Source organism: Elephantulus edwardii, unplaced genomic scaffold (genome assembly GCF_000299155.1).
Source record: "Elephantulus edwardii isolate Elephantulus edwardi_28Jun2011 unplaced genomic scaffold, EleEdw1.0 scaffold00001, whole genome shotgun sequence".
Lineage (NCBI taxonomy): Eukaryota > Metazoa > Chordata > Mammalia > Macroscelidea > Macroscelididae > Elephantulus > Elephantulus edwardii.
Genome location: NW_006399751.1, coordinates 36,199,742 through 36,213,235, shown reverse-complemented (window position 1 = coordinate 36,213,235; position 13,494 = coordinate 36,199,742).

Below are 13,494 nucleotides of genomic sequence, written 5' to 3'. Positions count from 1 at the left end.
TAAACATATTTCATCCAGTTTTTCTCAGTCTTACCCTCTCTTTTAATTTCTTGGCTTCACAGGCTTATACTGAAAGTATGCTTATCCCACCTCCATACCTTCAGTTTTAACAGTTCAAATTCCCCTTGGAGTAAAGAATGATTATGACTCTGTAGAATCACACATCCCCTGGAAAGTTATGACATTAAAGCGCATATATTCTCTCTATTAGTTTATTTTACTTTATTTGAAAATAAATGATGTTGGATTGATACACACACACACACACATATATATATATATATATCCCTGATTAAAACAAGCTTGGAAGCAGGAGTGGCACCCATTTCCATAATAGCTTACCTCTGGAAACCCTATGAACCTGAAGAAAGGACAAAAGTTATACAGGAAGTGTCCAGGATTTTCATTTATAGGGTCACTATGAGTCGTCTGTGACCTGACAGCACTTAACAACACACACACTGGTTAATTTACAATGTTCATGTATATTGTTTTTCACACTGAATCTTTCCCATTTGCTTCTTTCACCCCTCCCTCCACCCATCAAATTGCGTGACCCCATAATTAACCACTCCCACCCTTCCACTCATCCTCACTCTTCTGCTCCCCTCCCCCCTTTGGGTCCTCATACTTGTTCTACAGTAATTGTTTTATACAGTATTTGTCCTTATGGGACTGATTTAGTTCACTCAGCATAATGCTCTCCAATCCTTCCCAAGCTAGGGAGTAATTTAAAAAATCATTGCTCCTGCATCCTGAGTGGTATATTCCATTATGTGAATGTACTATAATTTCTCAATCAATTATGGATGGGCATCTGGGCTGTTTCCATGTCTTGCAATGGTGAATAACACTGCTATGAACATTGGTGTACAAGTCTCTATTTGTGCCTCAGTTCTCATTTTCTTGGAGTATATTCCAAGCAGTGGAATAACTAGCTGGGTCATATGGGAGAGGCTGGAGAGCATTATGATGAATGAACTAATGCAGTCTCATAAGGACAAATACGGCATACGACCATTACTGTAAAACAGAAGGGATAATTAGCAAAACATGTATGAGAACTCAAGTGGGGGAAGGCTGAGAATTGGTAGAGGCAAACCACAAGATTACACAGTTTGGGGTTGGGGAGAGAAAATGGGAAGGACCTAGGTGAAAAGATAGGGTAATGATGGGCAAGGTCCAACAGTGATTAATTTTATTAAACATCAGGCATGAGAATGATTGCATGAAATACAATGTGAAAGAAGAATACCATGAAACATAATGTAGATGAACTTTGTAAGCAAACCAATAAAAAAACTTCTTTTCCATACCTAATACCAAAATGAATTTTAAGTAGAAAGAATTTGAACTTAAAAAGTTATAGAAGCACAAGAATTTGCACAGACATAAACACACACCTTCATGCAGCCCTGGTTGCGTAGTCCCTAGATGTGCTACTAACCTAAAGGTGGTGCCTCTGCTGGTTCAAATACATCACCAGCTCCAAGAGAGAAATTTAGGCATGGTCAATAGCCTCCCACACAATTTACAGCCATCGAAGGCTTACTACAGTGTCAGGTATGAGTCAATTCACACACACACATTTATACACACAAATACAGTAAAAATTAACAAAGAAAATTACAAACAGAAAAAAATCATTTATAGAATATATTGAAATTATTACCATGATAAATATTGTTGTTGTTAAGTGCCATCGAGTCATAGACAACTCATAGTGACTATGAACGAAAGTTGTCAACACTTCTGTGACTTCCATCCTTTCTCCAGGTTCATAGGGTTTCCGGAGGCAAACTATTACAGAAGTGGATGCTACTCCTGCTTCCAAGTTTGTTTTATTCAGGGGGCTCCACCAAACACTGTCCATCATAGGTAACCATTAATACATTTGACACATCAGTGTCACAGTGTTCAGCTTCACAGCAATCACAAGTTACCTCTGTACGGCAAGTGGACACATCAGGGCTATACGACCTGCCTCTCCTCAAGAAGCCACAGGAAATAAATTCTTGCAATCCAGAAAGTTATTTTTCTTCAAATGGGACATTGATTAAAGAATCTGAAGGGAAAAGAAGAAGTACCAGTGACCAGAAGAAAAATTGGAAGGGACTAGAGAGAATTATGCTAAATGAACTCAGTCTCATAAGGACAAATATGTATAAGACTATTATTGTAGAACAAGTATGAGGATCTAAAGAGAGGAGGAGAGCAGAGGGATGAGGATGGATGGGAGGGTGGGGGGTGATCAATCACAGGGCCTCACAATTTGATGCATGGAGGGAGAGGTAGATGAAGCAGATGGTAAAGATCAGTGTGAAAAACAGTATCTGTGAACTTTGTAATCTGTTTGCCCCTACTCATTCTCAGCCCTCCACCCCCTTGAGTTCCCATATATGTTAATAATGGTCTTATGCAGTATTTGTCCTTAGGAGACTGTGTTAGTTCACTCAGCATGTTCTCCAGGCTCTCCCAAGGTATGTATTCTTGTTGTTATGTGCCATCGAGTTGCTTGCGAGTCATAGCGACCCTATGTACAAGAGCCCTAAACCCTGCTCTATCCTGTACCAACCTCACTGTCTCTGAAATGCCTGTTCCCACTAACCCAATCACTGAATTGATCCATTTCATCGAGGGTCTTCCTCTCCTGTGCTGTTCCTCTCATTGCTAGAATTTTTGCAATGTTTGCCCAAATAGTTATTGTCAAAATGATGAATGCACACATTTTATACTTTGAAATAGGGTCATTTTGACTTGGGATAGTTTCTTGGTTTACAATTCTAAAGCCAATATAAAGCTGTTTTAATTAAAACTGATCATTCAACTATCTAAAATTTTTAAAACCTTAAAAGTAAAAGAACAGAAAATTAGAAAACGTAAGGAAAAAAATTATAAGAAAATAAATTACTAATGTAAACATGAAAAGGTGATTAACCCATCTAAAAAACAAGTAAACTACAAATTTAAGAAACAAGAGACTACTTAGCAAATATTGTTTCATAAAGTGGGTGGGTTAATTTAAAAAAAAAGAATGAAAACCAAAACTGGAGGTGGAAAAACTATGGGAAGAATAAAGTCTTTCTCTTCTAAATAAGCAGATACACTAGTGAAGTAATTTTTAAAAACAACATGGCAACAATCTTTTTGGCTCAGCAATTTCCTTCAGACTCTAGCAAAGAAAATATACTGAAATATAGTAAAAGATTTATGTACAAAGGCACTTACCCTAGTTTTACTTATGCAAAAAAAAGGATCTTTTTTTGGTATGAATATAATCTAGGTTAAAATCCAACAAAGCAATTAATATATGAATCACAACATAACCACAGCATTGGATATGCAAATTATTTTAAAATAATTGTGTTAAACTTTGTCTAATGTTCACAGAATATAAAGGAAGATTTATACAGTATAAATTTAGCTGCATTCAATTTCATTAAACATAACTATGGAACAAACTGAAAGTAAATACCTACAGTGATCAAAAGCAGAATATTGGAAAGTTATTAGTTTCTTAGTTCTTCATTTATAAATCACTAAATAGTATGCTTATATTGGATTTTAGAAATGTCAATTTGAGAACATTTGTATTAGAATATGGCAAAGCTATGAGTAAACACATATATGTGCTGAAAGAAAAAATGGATAGAGTAAGAAGATGAAGGCTTAAGCGAAAGGAATAAAGCTAAAGATTCCAAAAGGTAGGGATATAAAGACAAAAGTTAAGAGATTCTTGCCTAGAAAGCATGTTTTCTTTCTTTTAATATTTGTGAAGAAGAGGTACCAGACAGGGACAAATACAGGTAGATTTTTAAGCACATAATGAAGCTAGAACTTTGAACTCCTAGGGGTTTACTTTCACCCTCACAGTCAATCAGAAGTCAAGGTCATACACTGATATTGAAGCATGTAAGGGCTGGTTGGAGAACTTGTGAAGAATGACGGAATTATGAAAGAGGAAAGGGAATAGGGACTAATCAACAACTGTCACAAAAACTGGAGTGGTATTCTGATTTCATGAATGCATAACAAGATCATGAAATCAGTTCATTTTGGAAACCAAATGCAATCACTAGCTTATTAACATATCTGTCATGTTTTGAATGATTTCTGATTTACTGATTTTTTTTTCCTTTACTCAACTCCACTCAAGCTCTAAACAGGTCACTAAAACTCTCAGTATTTGCAAGTCCACTGGTCAATTCCCAATCTCCATATGTGACATATTTTAGAAACCCTTATTCTTGAAAATTAGAATTCATTTATGTCTAAAACACCACTTTCTCTTAGTAGGTATACTACACTGGTGAGCACATCTTGGACTTTTTTGCTGCAAATACTTTCTCTATCTTGATCTGCAAAAACTGGAATATTCCAAGATTCATTTCTTGTGCCTCTTTCCTACCTCAGTCAACTTGGTGCACTGACAATTTCTATGCCCTGATGTTTCTCTATATCCCACATACATGCAACTCTTCTCTTATGAATCCCTCACTCAATCTTCAGATATGTATACTAGAATCTACTTGGATATTTATCAAGCATGTCCATAAATAAACTCCCAATTACTGATGCATCTCAAATTTCTAATCTAGTTTACTAAGCAGGAATTCCATTTGTCGAGCTGTTTAGGTTCCACAGACTGCTTCTGGCTTTCCACAATGATTCCTTCCACAGACACAGTCAATATAATTTCTACACACTCCATCAGGCTAAGCCCATGCATCAAGTCACCATGTGTGTTTTTTTAAGAAACATGTTGGCAATGAATAAATGATTGCACACACAAAATTTGATTCCCAGCAAGAGGCTTCTGACTAGCCAACGATGACCCACAGCCTTCCCACACCAACACAAAAAGAATACACCTCTACAGCCATGCAAATTTTAAAAGGCTACAGGCTCACACTTCAGGCTCTCATTGTTCCCAGCAAGAGGCTTCCAGCCAGCCAAAGACGACCCAGAGACTTCCCAATGTTCACGTCTTTTGTTCACAGGGTTGCTATGAGTAGTCTACACTAGATGGCACTTAACAACAACGTAAAGAGAGTTCAGTTGGCCTAGTGGACAGAAAGTGATGCTACCAAGTCAAAGGTGGGTGAATTTAATCTGTAATCCTCAAGCATGGTTTTAATTGTTTTTGGTCAAACATTCTTCTAGTTGGTATAGCATTGGTCTGTCCATTTGCTGTACAGAGGTAACTCATGGTTGCTGTGATGCTGAACACTGTGACACTGATGTGTCAAATGCAAGAATGGTTACCCATGGTAGAAAGTGTTTGGTGGAGTTCCTTGATTAAAACAAACTTGGAAGCAGGAGTGGCATCCACTTCCAAAATAGCTTGCCTCTAGAAACTCTATGAACATGAGAAATGAAGAAAGTTATACAAGTGCTCAGGTCTTTCGTTCATAGGGTTGCTATGAGACATCTATGACTTGACAGCACTTAACAACAACAACATACCAAATTTGATCATTCTATTTTCAGCCTCAACTCCATACTTTCCACCTACAGTTTCTTCTTCATTTTTTCCAACTATTATATTCCAGTCACCAATTAACATTAACACAGCTTGAATGCATGTTTGCTCAATTTCCAGTTGCAAGATTTGGTAAAAATTTTCAATTTCTTTCTCTGACTTTAGCTATAGAAGTGCAAATTTAAATATCAGTCAAACTAACAAATCAAATCTTCCTTGGTTTGTTTTTGGTGTGGGTTGTTTTTAACAAATCTTCCTTGTATGAGCATGGATAATATCACTCACAACATTGTACTTCAGCATAGTGCTTGAACTTGACATTTTTACTATGAATGCAACACTGTCTTCTGTTTTTCATTCAGCATAGTGTATCATGTAATTGTCTGAGTTAAAGTGGCCAAAGTGAGTCTATCTCATTTCACTAGTACCTAGAATGTCCATGTTCATGTGTTCCATTTCATTTTTCACTTCTAATTTTCCAACATTCGTGCTTTGTATCTTCCATGTTCCAATTATTAAAAGATGTTTGCCACTATTTTTCCTCATCTTAATTGACATCCAATCTGGGCTCTACCTCTTATATTTTAACTATCCTTGTTCCTCTACTGTTCACAGGGCTTTCAGACGCCTTCAATTTAATAAATGATAAGAAGTGCAATTGTTAGTGAAGTTCAATATCAGCATTCAAAACTAGGCCAGGGGTACACTTTGGAACAGACCATGATTTACTCATGTGGAAGTTCAAATTGAAGCCAAATAAAATGGAAGCAAATCTATAAGAACGAAAAATAGGCTCTTGAGTCTATTCTACCTGAATTTTAAAATCATCTTATGAATTGGTTTGAAGCACTAAATGCTAATGATTGATGACCTGATGACTGTGGGATAACATCAAGGACACCGTCCATGAGGAGAGAAAAAGGCATTATGAAGTCAGAGGAGAAAGAAGAAAGCAAAATGGATTTCAGAAGAGATTCTGAAAATTGCACAGGAGCACCTAGAAGGCAAAACAAAGGGGAAATCTGCTAAAGCAAAAGCTAAACAAAAGATTTCAGAGGGCAGCTCAAAAGACAAAGCAAAGGATTAATAATGGAGTGTGCAGAAAGTTGGAATTGGAGAACACAAAAAGAAGAACTAGCATTGCAATTCTCAAGCTGAAAGAACTAAAAAACAAATCTAAGCCTTGAGTCACAATATTGAAAGATGTTATGGACAGTATGTTGAATGATCCAGGAAGCATAAAAAAAAAAAAATGGAGGAAATAAACAGTCACCGTACCAAAAAGAATTGACTGACACTGAAAAAATCAGGAAGTATCATATAATCAAGAGCCAATGGTAATGAACGAGAAAGTTGAAACAGCACTGAAGGCACTGGCAAAAAATAAGGCCTCAGGAATCAATGATAGATGTGTGTTGACATGTTTCAACTATCAGATGTAGCCCTGGTTGCACTTGCCATTCTACGCCTGAAAATTTGGAGGACAGCTATCTGGCCAGTGGATTGGAAGAGATCCATATATGCTCCTATTACATGAAAGGTGATCCAAAAGAATGTGGAAATGATTGAACAGTATCATTAATATCACTTGCAACTAAAATACTGCTGAAGAGCATTTAAAAATGACTAGAACAGTACATAGATAGGAAACTGCCAAAAGTTCAAGCAGGATTTAGAAGAGGCCATGGCACCAGGGATATCATTGTTGATGTCAGACGGATCCTGGCTGAAAGTAAAGAATATCAGAAGAATGTCTAGTTATGCTTTACTGACTATGCAAAAGCATTTGACTGTGTGAATCACAACACGTTATGGCTAACAATGAGAAGAATGGGAATTCCAGAGCACTTAATTGTGTCCATGTGAAACCAATACCTAGACAAGAAGGCTGCTGTATGAACAGAACAAGGAAACACGACATAGTTTAATATTAAGAAGGGAGTGTGTCAGGGTTGTATTCTCTCTCCATACTTAATCAATCTGTATGCTGAGCAAATTTTTCAAGAAGCCGGACTCTATGAAGAGGAAAATGGCATCAGGATCAGAAGGAGACTCATCCATAAACTGTGTTATGCAGATGACATAACCTTGCTTGCTGAAAGTGAGGAAGACTTGAAACATTGGTTGCAGAAGATCAAAGACTACAACCTTCGATATAGATTGCATCTCAATATCAAAAAAAGAAAAATTCTTACCACTAGACCTGAGGCAACATCATGATAGATGGAGAAAAGACTGAGCTGTCAATCATTTCATCTTGCTTGGATCCACAACCAACACCCTGGGTACTAACAGCCAGAAAATAAGGGGACATACTGCACTGGGAAGGTCTGCATCAGGAAACTCTCCAAATTAGTGAGGAGCAATAACATCAGTTTGAGGACTAAGGTAAATCTGATTCAGTCTTTCCAATCATTTGCTATGCATCTCAGAGATGGACAATGAATAAGGATGACAAAAGATTAATCTATGCCTTTGAGATATAGTACTGGAGAAAAGTACATCTCAAAGACTGTCAAAATAACAAACAAGTATGTCTTGAAGAAAGTGCAGCCAGAGTGCTCCTTGCAGTGAGGATGTTGAAGCTTCAAGTCACATACTTTGGGCATGTTGACAGGAGGGACTATTCCTTGGAAAATGACATCATTCTTCAAAAGGTGGCAAGTCAGCAAATAAGAGGAAGACTCTGAACCAAGTAGACTGACACAGCATGGAATTACGGCCAAAATGTGCTCTAGTGTGTCAAGAAATGTGAGGATTGGACAGGGTTCAGATCTGTTGTTCACAGCGTCACTGTGAGTTTTACTTGTCTCTATGGCACCTAAAAACAGCAACAGTTGTTCAGGTTAGAAAGCTTTAAGTCGTCAACAGAAGGTCTAACTTGCTTGCCTTACCTCCAATAGAGCGGCAAATATTTATTTTCAAAATATACCAATGTCTAGCCCCTCCTCACCACTATCACTCTAGCTCAAACCATTATCATAACCCACTTGGATTGCTTTGCTTTGTGGTCTCTCAAAGGCTGTTCTCCCTCATTGGTTGTCCGTGTTCCCCGCAGTGGTCAATGAGTCTTTAGAAACATAGTTCAGATTATATGACTCCACCTTGTTGTTCAGTATGACTCATAGCAATCCTAAGAACAAAAGATCTGAACCTGGTCTACAACTATGGTCGTTTCTCTAGTGTTCATAGAGTTTCCAAATGCCAGCTATTTAATAAGTGAATACCAATCCTGTTTCCAGGTCTGTCTTAATCTGGGAGTTCCACCCAACCCTGTCCACCATAGGTAACCATTTTTGCATTTGACAGGCCAGTGGCACAGCTAGCCAAGTTATCTCAGTACAGCAAACAGACAGAGAAGTGCTATACCACTTAGAACAATGTTCTCCTCAAACACAATAACATCAGGTCCAAGGGCCGCAGGCAATCAATCAGTTTACACTCGACTGTTAATGAAGTAAAAAACTACCAGTTTACCCCGACTTTCAGTTTAATCAAAACAGCCTGTCCTTGAGAATCCCACTTCTCACAGGAGCCTCCAAACTGGAGACTTAGTCTCCACCTTAACCTTCAAGAATTTCACATTTAATTCTAAAGCCAAATCCCTTCATTAATTGGTCCTCTGTGACATCCAACTGTGAGTATTCCCACATATTCTGCCTTCATTATGTCACCTTCAGCTTCAGGGTATTTGCACTTGCTCTTCTGTTTCTGTAGACAAGAGTACTTCTGCATGGTCTCTAGCAAGGCAGACCTTAGAGATGCTTTTCATGACTGCCCTTTATAAAACAGCAACCTACCCCCTTATCATGCTTTATTTTTGTGTACCTCTAGTACATATTTTTACCTGATAACATTACTGGCTGCATATGTGTCTATTTACTTTACCAGAAGATAAACTTGAGATCATCTATCAGTTTTATTTACTGTAACAGTCTAGGACCAGGGTGTCTGCTTATCTTCATAATGCTATTGTGTGCTACGGAGTTGAACCAACTCATAGCTAACCCTGTAGCAGACTTTCATGGGCTGTAAATTGTATGGAGGAGATTTCTCTGCTTTCTCCTGTAGAATAGCTGGTGAATTCAAATCACCTACCTTTGGGTTGAGAGTGCAACTCCTTAATACTAGGCCAGCAGAGCTCCCTATTGTCTATATAATAGGTACTTGTAAATATGCAGTGAATGAAGAAATGAATGAAGTATTATTCAGTACCAACTATACACCAGGCTACTGTACTGGGTTCTGGAATAGAAGAGTAATCACTATGCCTCCTCATCATGTGTGCACCTTGGGATTAACTGTGACCAGCAGAAACCAACCTAGGCTATCCTTTTGGAAACAAACAAGCAAACAAAACAAAAATCCAGTTAATCAACTGGAGTCTGCTAGTCTAGCTCTGGTGGCCTGGTGATAAGAAGCTGAGCTGCAATCCCAAATGCACGCAGTTCTAATCCAGCAGCTCCTCCACGAGAGAAGGATGGACAATCTCTTCCTGTGTGATTTACTGCCTCTGAAAACCCACCAGAGGGTCAGCTATGGGTCAGCTCTGACCAGACAGCACAGACAACAGCCTCGTTAGAGGCAGCTCTGGTGACCCAGTCCATTGGGAGATGTGCTGCTAACCCAAAGGCCGAGCTTCTCTGGTGCTTTGAATCCAGCGCTGGTTCCACAGGAAAAATGTGAAAAATCTCTTCCTGGACAATTGACATCTTTAGAAAGCCCACTGGAAGATCATCTTCAAGTCCATTTACACTAAATGGCAATGAGAGAAAGAGAGAGTAGAAATCTGGAGTTCTGGGGGAGTCGTACTCAGCGTGTTGTTCAACTAACCAAAAAGCTGTGGCTGTCTGGTGGTCTGAATCCACAGCAAGTCCATGAGACAAAGAGGGACAATTACGAATTTTACCTCAGAAACCCAGTGGGAGGTCACTAAACTGACTGGATGGCAGTGAGGGGGTTTAACTAAGGAGGCCGACAGTCAGAGGACCCGCCACTCTGACCTTCATCTGGGAAAATTCCTCTACAGAGTTTACCAACAGTGTTTCTCCAAATGGATTTTCAGTGTTAGCCCCAGGAGAATGTTCTCAAATTTGTCTTATCTAATTGGTCTTATGTAAATAAATAAGCAACATGGAAACTTTCAAAAAGATGGCAATTTTTAATTAGAAAGTTTAATAAATGCAATGGCAACCTTAAGAACACTGACTGTTGTGTTTAATTTCCATTTTTAAATGTAAAGGACCAGTGAACTAGGGCAACTGATAAAAATATTTCTTTCCCTTCCCTTCAATAGTACCAAAAGTCCAGAAGTATGCTTTCCAGATTTTCTTAAAGAAACATGAACATATGATATTTCCCAGATGGTGCTTTCCAATCTTTTACACACATAAATGTAGCTTTCACCAGGAAGCAAAGAGGGCATTTTAAAATTTGTTAAAAGCATAAAAATGATAAACCACACACAGAGGTTCATATAGTCATAAACAAAAAAGCACTGTTTCAATTTCAAAAAAGCAAGCTAACTGCTCACCTCTTCAGATGATTTTCTACTGAAATAGTCAAAAGCAGTACTGTTCTATTGCACAGTATTTCTTAATTAGATATTTAGCATAACCAGTGAAAGCAAATAACTAAAAGTAGCACAAAATTATACGCACTATTTTCATTCTAAATGGCAAAACAGAATTGTTTCCTGAATGTCATGATATATTCTTCATCTGTCTCATTTGACCCTGTTAATTCAACAGTTTTATATGAAAATCCATGTTCTTGCCTACTTACATAATTCTCTCCTCCACATTCGCTTTCAAACACTAAAATGGAATAGCGTTGTGAAGTGCATTTTTTTGTAAACTATATGCAAATGCAAATATGTCAGTATCAAAATCCTCAATCTCTCTCCACATATAATCACATAAAACAAATGGGTTGCCCCATTCTAAGTCAAAGGTCAAGACTACGTAAACTAAAGACAGAAAAGTCAGAGATCATTTATAAAGCAGGAGGGAGACAATAGATACTGACTGCAGATGTCTAGGCATTACTCTGAATACACATGTGTGTGAATCTGTCTAATCTGTGTTTATGAATGTGTGTCAATTTGAATGGGTCCATATGCATGTGTCATGTTGATTGTGTGTGTGCGGGGGGTTGTGGCTGCATATTTTGATTAGACTAACTGTGCATGTGTGGTACATGTCAGCCTGACTGACTTTGTGACTGTGTGTGAACCTGAGCTAGTGTGTGTGTGTATATGATGGTCTGAACTAAAAAGAAGGAGCATATGAATCAGAGCTAGAACAAAAGGGGGGGTGTATGTAAGAAAGAGAGTGTGTGAGTGTTGTGTGTGTGAGTTTGTGTATGTAGGTATGGGTGTGTATGAGAGTGTGTATGTAGGTGTATGTCTAACCAGATATGTTTTACGCATGTTAGTGTGACAGGTTAGATGTGTGTATTGCCTGGGAAGGTGTGGGCACACACAGACACATTTATGCATGCCAGCATGTGATGGATATGAAAAACTAGAGACTTTTCATTTCTCTCTATTCTGTTTGATATGAGTGTTTTCTGAAAAATCTTGGAAGTGTAGAAAGTTGGGATTTTTTTGGCAGTTGTTGTTGGATTGTTTTTTAAAATCTGCCTCTCTTATGTACAGACAAGTACTTTCAAATCCTTTAGCTAAACTCAGTAAAAACTGTGACAAACATCCTAAAATGATTTAGTAGTGCAGAAGACAATTCAGTAAATTTTAGAACACTATTTTAAAAAACAGTAGTGTTCTCTTTTCTTTCAGTTTAAAAATAATCTGCTGTAATGAGCGCATATTTCTTTTGCTAACTAGCTCTTAAAATCAGTATCCTCTCAATGTCTTTGACTAACCATCACTTTATTTATTTAAGAGAAACAATGTCTGATCAATCAAAATGAAATTTCTTTCTAGGATGTTAATGTTATGACCAATTAACAATTGCCACAAAATCAACTTGAACTCATGGAGTCCTGTGTATATCAGAACAGAACTGTGCTCTCTGGACTTTTCAGTGGCTGATTTTTTTTTGTTTAATTTTCTTCCAGATGTAGACAGACCACCAGGCTTCTCCTGAGGTAGCTCTGGGTAAACGTGAATTTCCAACATTTAGGTCAGAAACAATATATTAACAGTTTACAACAACTAAAGGGCTCCATTACTATTGTTCATATACCTAAAAAAATTCCCTTACTATCAATGTCTCCACTTTTAAAACTAAACCAAAGAAACATGGATATAATATGCTGGATTGCAACTCTAATTCCCACAATTCATTTCAAACCAGTCTATGCTGCTTGGCCCTCCAGATTTGCTCCATTTCCTGAATGAAAATGGCAAATGCTAGTCTACACTTTAAGAAACTCTAAGATAAACCTTAGAATTGTCCTTGGAGAAGGACATCATCCTTGGGAGAATGGAGGGGCAGTGCAGGAGATGACCCCAGATAAGATGGCCTGACACAGTAACTAGGGCAATGAGGTAGGTGTGTCAGAGTCAGTGAGACTGGCTCAGAACAGGGCAAGCTTCATACATAAGGTCACTGTGAGTCGTGGACGACTGGATGGCGCATAACAAGGTAAACCTGGAAGAACATCACACTTGTCCAAGAAGGCTACACTTTCCAAATGCCTCTTAATAATATAGAAAATAAATAACAAGGTCAAGTTTTGTTTCTAGAACTAAGCTATTTTGATGAGTTTTCTTCCACTAACTTATACAAATATATATACATTCATAAATACACACACAGATACAGAGACAATGGCTCCCCAACCTTGAACCTAGAACTTAACGTTACCTTGCTTTACGTGAAATAAAGGCTAGCTCCATGTACCTTTTTGCCTATAGTATTCATAAAGTCACACTCCTTGCCTTGATCTTATAAGATCCCCCAGAAATTAAGCAAATTAGACAATGAGCAAATTAGACAATGAGCTTCTGATCTTCAGTTGCAGTTGCCAACAAAATACCAGTGTCCAAA